Source organism: Dermacentor albipictus, unplaced genomic scaffold, assembly GCF_038994185.2.
Source record: "Dermacentor albipictus isolate Rhodes 1998 colony unplaced genomic scaffold, USDA_Dalb.pri_finalv2 scaffold_234, whole genome shotgun sequence".
Lineage (NCBI taxonomy): Eukaryota > Metazoa > Arthropoda > Arachnida > Ixodida > Ixodidae > Dermacentor > Dermacentor albipictus.
The window spans coordinates 37501-45552 of record NW_027225788.1 but is presented as its reverse complement, the minus strand read 5'-3'; the positions used below and the strand labels follow the sequence as shown (position 1 = coordinate 45552).

The window sequence follows — 8052 nt, the reverse complement described above, 5'->3', positions numbered from 1 at the left end:
TGAGCGGGGGCCGATCCCGGAGGTAGTGCAATACCGGGCCGACCTGCGGCGGAGGTGAAGCAGGCTTCAAGCACTCCGCCAACTTCCAAAAATAGGTTTAATATCGTGGGTCCATATAGAACCCGTATCAGATATTAAGCTGATAAGAACAGATACTACACTTTGATCTTAGCCAAAAGGCCGAGAAGCGATGTCTTTCACTTCACTCCATTGTACCACTGCCTTGTGGGTGCCCTGGCGACATTGGTAACCTCAGCAACAGCGTGGGCAATCTTATAAAACCCAGCCCGTCTAGAGACTCTATGCTCTCTATCTCGCGAATCAACTCGCGACGCCTCAGTCTTTCACTGTTAACGAAACGCCGTCGCGTAGAAACGAGACCCGAGCGCAAGCTTGTTCGCAAGGCAAAACCAACGAAGGCAACCTCGTAGAAAACGGAACAGGCGAGCGGAAAACACGCGCAAGGGGAATGCTTACTTCCGTCTGAATGCGACCGCTCAAGGCGGCTTTCTTTGAGGCCTTCGTTTCAAGCCCGTGCGCAAGTGTAATACACTACGCGCATTTCCCTCATTTCCTTTTATTTACCGCAAGGCCCACTGAAAGTTTTCATACGGCACAGGCCGGGACGGATTGCAACGTGTCGATTCGACCGCTAGAATTAGGTAGCGCGCCTCATGTACGAATGAAAGAGAATGAAAAAAAAAAAATAAATAAATATAGAAAAGGCTGCGCACTCCTTCCAACCGGAAACATAGAGGGCAGGAAGATCGCCATGTGGAGCACAGGTGTTGTTAAAAAAGAAAGAAAGAAAGAAAGAAATAGCGCTACCCCATCATCTTTACCGTGTGCGTGTATACACACACACGCACACATATGCACGCGCACGCACGCGCGCGCGCGCACGCACACACACACACACACACACACACACACACACACACACATACGCACACATGCTAGCATAGCTTAAGCACAGCTGGAAAGCTCAGCCTTGCGCAAGAAAAAAGGACCACGCCCTTTCGCAAGCCCCTTTGAAACTTTTAAATGAGAAACATGTGTACAGCGAGGTCGTTCGAAACTGGCGCGAAAACGCATCCGCGCCATCTGTGTGCGGAACTAGGAAAACCTACGGCCTTCGCCATACAGAAAGAAAGGTAGATGGCGCGAGCTAACGCTCCGTTGCATACTAAGAACGAGAGCTAGTGAATAATGGCAGAAACGTCTTGGGAAGAGAGAAAAAAACAACAACAACAAAAAAAAAGAAAGACACGCAAGTTGTTGGCTCGCGCAAGCATTCTATTTTACAGCGAGTAAAGAGCATAGCAACTTCTCACAAGAGCAGCAAGAAAGACAAGAAGAACGTGAGAGAGGGGGAGAAACAGGCGCGTTTCTTTGGAATGCAGAGCATGCTGCACACACTATGAAGTGCCAAAGAGACGGGGAAAGCAGATGGCGCGATTGTGTATGTCCTCAAAGCTTGAAAACAATTTCTAAACTACAAGGTGTGCCGAAGTCCGCCTACTCTCATCAGGTTGCTCCCGCCTCCAATTGCATTTAAATTAAAATTACAGTCGCCTCAGAGGCAGAGAGAGAGAGAGAGAGAGAGAAAATGTGTACACTTGCTTCGCGCAGCTGCACCCGTTCAAATTTTACAGCAACAAGAGCACTCCCGCAGGCACAAAGTCCGCTGCCGCGTCCGCCGGGGCGGAATGCACTCGCTTCCGTAAATTGTCGTGCGGCAGACTGCTGCATCGTAGCACACATGAAACCGCGCAGACGTCAGCGATCGCCGCGAGATCGCTGCGAGCGCTAAAGTCCGAAACCACGTCCGCCGGGGCGGCGGGAGCTCGATACCCCTTCACGAAACTTCTGCGTGTACACCGCCGCACGGCCACGGCGGAGTCGCTGGCATCCTGCGCGCAGTTGCATTGCGTCGCGCCGGGAATCGTTGAAGCCCCACGCAGACGTCGGCGTCGGCCCCGACCTGGCTGCGAGCGCTCGAAGAGACCAAGTCCGAAGCCACGTGAGCCGGGGCGGTGTGAGCGCGACTAAGTCCGAGACGACGTCAGCCGGGGCGGCGTGAGCGAGACCAAGTCCGAGACTACGTCAGCCGGGGCGGCGTGAGCGAGACCAAGTCCGAGACTACGTCAGCCGGGGCGTCGACTAAGTCCGAGACGACGTCAGCCGGGGCGTCGAGCACGCCGCGGTCGCTTTTCCCACTCTTACTCGAAAAATGGCGAAGGGGCCGCGCTAGCGTGCCTTGAATCGGTGAGCGGCGGTACCGCGGCGATCGCGAGAGCTCAAATCGGCCGTGCCAAGGCCAAATATTGGCGCTCGGCTCGGCGCAGTACGCCGCCTTGTCGCACGAGTACGGCCCCGTGGAGGTCTGGTCACTTGTCGCTGCTCTTATAAGGGGCCGTACCGCCCTGGCCGACGTTGTACCGTAGTGCCGTTTTCGGCTTGCGCGTGTTCGTGGTGGTGTCCGCGCACCGCTCCGCACTCGAGAATCGTGCCCACGACGACGCGAGCGCTCGGAAGAGACGCAAGTCCGAAACCACGTGAGCCGGGGCGGTGTGAGCGCGACTAAGTCCGAGACGACGTCAGCCGGGGCGGCGTGAGCGAGACTAAGTCCGAGACTACGTCAGCCGGGGCGTCGACCAAGTCCGAGACGACGTCAGCCGGGGCGTCGAGCACGCCGCGCGCGCTTTTCCCACTCTTACTCGAAAAATGGCGAAGGGGCCGCGCTAGCGTGCCTTGAATCGGTGAGCGGCGGTACCGCGGCGATCGCGAGAGCTCAAATCGGCCGTGCCAAAGCCAAATATTGGCGCTCGGCTCGGCGCAGTACGCCGCCTTGTCGCACGAGTACGGCCCCGTGGAGGTCTGGTCACTTATCGCTGCTCTTATAAGGGGCCGTACCGCCCTGGCCGACGTTGTACCGTAGTGCCGTTTTCGGCTTGCGCGTGTTCGTGGTGGTGTCCGCGCACCGCTCCGCACTCGAGAATCGTGCCCACGACGACGCGAGCGCTCGGAAGAGACGAAAGTCCGAAACCACGTGAGCCGGGGCGGTGTGAGCGCGACTAAGTCCGAGACGACGTCAGCCGGGGCGGCGTGAGCGAGACTAAGTCCGAGACTACGTCAGCCGGGGCGTCGACCAAGTCCGAGACGACGTCAGCCGGGGCGTCGAGCACGCCGCGCGCGCTTTTCCCACTCTTACTCGAAAAATGGCGAAGGGGCCGCGCTAGCGTGCCTTGAATCGGTGAGCGGCGGTACCGCGGCGATCGCGAGAGCTCAAATCGGCCGTGCCAAAGCCAAATATTGGCGCTCGGCTCGGCGCAGTACGCCGCCTTGTCGCACGAGTACGGCCCCGTGGAGGTCTGGTCACTTATCGCTGCTCTTATAAGGGGCCGTACCGCCCTGGCCGACGTTGTACCGTAGTGCCGTTTTCGGCTTGCGCGTGTTCGTGGTGGTGTCCGCGCACCGCTCCGCACTCGAGAATCGTGCCCACGACGACGCGAGCGCTCGGAAGAGACGAAAGTCCGAAACCACGTGAGCCGGGGCGGTGTGAGCGCGACTAAGTCCGAGACGACGTCAGCCAGGGCGGCGTGAGCGAGACTAAGTCCGAGACTACGTCAGCCGGGGCGACGAGCACGCCGCGCGCGCTTTTCGCACTCTTACTCGAAAAATGGCGAAGGGGCCGCGCTAGCGTGCCTTGAATCGGTGAGCGGCGGTACCGCGGCGATCGCGAGAGCTCAAATCGGCCGTGCCAAGGCCAAATATTGGCGCTCGGCTCGGCGCAGTACGCCGCCTTGTCGCACGAGTACGGCCCCGTGGAGATCTGGTCACTTATCGCTGCTCATATAAGGGGGCCGTACCGCCCTGGCCGACGTTGTACCGTAGTGCCATTTTCGGCTTGCGCGTGTTCGTGGTGGTGTCCGCGCACCGCTCCGCACTCGAGAATCGTGCCCACGACGACGCGAGCGCTCGGAAGAGACGGAAGTCCGAAACCACGTGAGCCGGGGCGGTGTGAGCGCGACTAAGTCCGAGACGACGTCAGCCGGGGCGACGAGCACGCCGCGCGCGCTTTTCGCACTCTTACTCGAAAAATGGCGAAGGGGCCGCGCTAGCGTGCCTTGAATCGGTGAGCGGCGGTACCGCGGCGATCGCGAGAGCTCAAATCGGCCGTGCCAAGGCCAAATATTGGCGCTCGGCTCGGCGCAGTACGCCGCCTTGTCGCACGAGTACGGCCCCGTGGAGATCTGGTCACTTATCGCTGCTCATATAAGGGGGCCGTACCGCCCTGGCCGACGTTGTACCGTAGTGCCGTTTTCGGCTTGCGCGTGTTCGTGGTGGTGTCCGCGCACCGCTCCGCACTCGAGAATCGTGCCCACGACGACGCGAGCGCTCGGAAGAGACAGAAGTCCGAAACCACCTGAGCCGGGCCGCGGCGGGAGCTCGACGCCCGTCACGCAACTTTGGCGTACAAGCCACCGCACGGCCGCGACTGAGTCGTCGCCACCGTCCGGCTGGCTGCACTATAGCACGCCGGGAACCGGGAAAGAACCGCGCAGAGGTCGTCGTTTTGCCGCGGCGTTGGCGCGAGCGCGCGAAGAGACAAAGTCCGAAACGGCGTCAGCCGGGGTGTCGAGCACGCCGCCCGCGCCGGTCGCACTCGTGCTCGGAAACGGCGAAAGGGCCGCGCTAGCGTGCGGCCCCGTAGGGGCACAGAAAGGCGATTGTTCTGGAAACCGCGCTGTCCATAGGCGAGAGATTGCCGTTCGCGCATTCGGTCGACGCGCTGCGCTTTCACGACTTCGGCATTGCGCTGCCGACGTAAGCTTTCCATCTCGCTCGCGGCGCTGCGAGGCGGCACGATTTTCGCCAAACGCTCGTCGAAAGTGGCACGAGTACGGCCCCATGGAGATTTGGGAACTTATCGCTGCTATTATATGGGGGTCCCAGAGAGCAGTCGCCCCCAAAAGCGACCTGGGTGTTTGATATGCGGCGGGCTTCGTGCCCGTCAAGCGTGTCCCCGGTATCGCTCCCGTGGATCCCACAGCTGACGTCTGCAGCCTCATCCGCTTGATGCGTTAGGGGCTGGTTGTCGGACGACGCTTTCTCCACGATATCGAGTTGTGTTCCGCATCGTCCTCGGACGAGTCAAATGCGAAAGCGCCGAAGGCGCGGGCGTGACCCGTCGCCTGGCGGCTTTGCCGTCTCGGCTACGTTGCAAGTGTCGGTCGGTCCACCTGTGCTGCGGGCTCAAGAGAAACCGCAAGCCGTGATCGAGTCGACACAACCAGTCTATCGAGAATGTTGCGTGCTTCTTGCCGCGTGGCGATACCCGGCCCTTCGGGGAGGGCGCCGTAGCGAGCTCGAACGCCGTCGTCTCGGACTGTGCAAAGTGCTACTCTTTGCAAGAACGAAGCGTGCTGGGGCGCCTGAAGGTGGCCTCGGCATCGCAAAAACGGCGTCCGGCCTGCTTGACAGGCGGGACGCGCAGTTGAACGATTACCTGGTTGATCCTGCCAGTAATCATATGCTTGTCTCAAAGATTAAGCCATGCATGTCTAAGTACATGCCGAAATAAGGCGAAACCGCGAATGGCTCATTAAATCAGTTATGGTTCCTTAGATCGTTTCTTCCTACTTGGATAACTGTGGCAATTCTAGAGCTAATACATGCAGTGAGCCTGAAGCCCTTTGGGCGACGGGTGCTTTTATTAGACCAAGATCGATCGGGTTTCGGCCCGTATTGTGTGGTGACTCTGGATAACTTTGTGCTGATCGCATGGCCACGAGCCGGCGACGTTTCTTTCAAGTGTCTGCCTTATCAACTTTCGATGGTAGGTTACTTGCTTACCATGGTTGTTACGGGTAACGGAGAATCAGGGTTCGATTCCGGAGAGGGAGCCTGAGAAACGGCTACCACATCCAAGGAAGGCAGCAGGCGCGCAAATTACCCACTCCCGGCACGGGGAGGTAGTGACGAAAAATAACAATACGGGACTCTTTTGAGGCCCCGTAATTGAAATGAGTACACTCTAAATCCTTTAACGAGGATCAATTGGAGGGCAAGTCTGGTGCCAGCAGCCGCGGTAATTCCAGCTCCAATAGCGTATACTAAAGCTGCTGCGGTTAAAAAGCTCGTAGTTGGATCTCAGTTCCAGACGAGTAGTGCATCTACCCGATGCGACGGCTCGGACTGAACATCATGCCGGTCCTTTCTTGGTGCACTTCATTGTGTGCCTCGAGAAGGCCGGTGCTTTTACTTTGAAAAAATTAGAGTGCTCAACGCAGGCGAGTCGCCTGAATAAACTTGCATGGAATAATAGAACAAGACCTCGTTTCTGTTCTGTTGGTTTTTGGAATACGAGGTAATGATTAAGAGGGACAGACGGGGGCATTCGTATTGCGGCGCTAGAGGTGAAATTCTTGGACCGTCGCAAGACGAACTACTGCGAAAGCATTTGCCAAGAATGTTTTCTTTGATCAAGAACGAAAGTCAGAGGTTCGAAGGCGATCAGATACCGCCCTAGTTCTGACCATAAACGATGCCAACCAGCGATCCGCCTGAGTTACTCAAATGACTCGGCGGGCAGCTTCCGGGAAACCAAAGTGTTTGGGTTCCGGGGGAAGTATGGTTGCAAAGCTGAAACTTAAAGGAATTGACGGAAGGGCACCACCAGGAGTGGAGCCTGCGGCTTAATTTGACTCAACACGGGAAAACTTACCCGGCCCGGACACTGGGAGGATTGACAGATTGAGAGCTCTTTCTTGATTCGGTGGATGGTGGTGCATGGCCGTTCTTAGTTGGTGGAGCGATTTGTCTGGTTAATTCCGATAACGAACGAGACTCTAGCCTATTAAATAGGTGCGGGGTTCCCAGCACCTTACAACCTTCTTAGAGGGACAAGCGGCTCCTAGCCGCACGAAACAGAGCAATAACAGGTCTGTGATGCCCTTAGATGTCCGGGGCCGCACGCGCGCTACACTGAAGGAAGCAGCGTGTCTTTATCCCTGTCTGAAAAGACTGGGTAACCCGTGGAACTTCTTTCGTGATTGGGATAGGGGCTTGCAATTGTTCCCCTTGAACGAGGAATTCCCAGTAAGCGCGAGTCATAAGCTCGCGTTGATTACGTCCCTGCCCTTTGTACACACCGCCCGTCGCTACTACCGATTGAATGATTTAGTGAGGTCTTCGGACCGATGTCCGGCGCGGCCTTTCGGTTGCGCCGGTCTGTTGGAAAGATGACCAAACTTGATCATTTAGAGGAAGTAAAAGTCGTAACAAGGTTTCCGTAGGTGAACCTGCGGAAGGATCATTACCGGATTGTTCGAGGGTGACGAGCGCCATTGTTTCTACCCCGTGTGGGTGAAGCAGCTCGCTGCGCCCGACGCTTTCCGCCGCTGGCCCCGCTTGGACGCGGGGACGGCTATACCCGAACATGCCGGGGATTGCCCGAATTTCGAAGGGCGCCCCGTGCCAAATTTGTTGCGCCCAGTGGACGCCGGCTGCAACCTTGGACGGTTGGCTTGGCCGCGCCCGCGGGTAGAAACGGCGTAACGCACACTGTTGGGTGGGCTTTCTGAAGTCCGCCTCGGCACTCTTGCGCGGAATGGGAGTAAGACGACCCGACCTGCTGCTCTTGCCCAGTACGAGGGGAACGGCGAAGCGTGCGGTCGGTCAAGGAACTGACGGTCGAGAGCTAATGCCGCTGCCGCTTAGTACACACGGAACCGTGGTGCGAGCGCTCTCCCGTCCTCCGCGGCAAACGCTGCCGAGTCTGAAAAGGCTGGCGGCTGCCGGTCGCTTCCTGCGGCGAGTGTGGAGTAACGACCCGACTTTGTTGCTGCCCAAGTACTAAAGGAACGGTGCGGCGCTCGGTCGGTCATGGAACCGGCGGTATTGAGGGTGCGGCTGCCAAGTACGGAAGGAACCGTGGCCTAAAGCACTCTCCCGTCCTCCGCGGCAAATTCCACCGCGCCCGAAAGGGCCGGAGGCTGCCGGTCGGCTCCCGCTCGTGACGCGCGAGGTGTCGAGTTCGCGGTTCAA

At 58.1% G+C, this 8052-nt stretch overlaps 2 non-coding genes across 2 annotated transcripts; one reads left to right on the top strand and one right to left on the bottom strand.

The window, feature by feature from the left end:
• Nucleotides 1–192, bottom strand: LOC139053810 (U2 spliceosomal RNA). Its single transcript, XR_011510799.1, has one exon. It is a non-coding gene; the product is annotated as a U2 spliceosomal RNA (small nuclear RNA).
• Nucleotides 193–5509: 5317 nt separating this feature from the next.
• On the top strand, nucleotides 5510–7324 carry LOC139053814 (small subunit ribosomal RNA). The gene has a single exon (XR_011510802.1). It is a non-coding gene; the product is annotated as a small subunit ribosomal RNA (ribosomal RNA).
• Nucleotides 7325–8052: the final 728 nt, after the last annotated feature.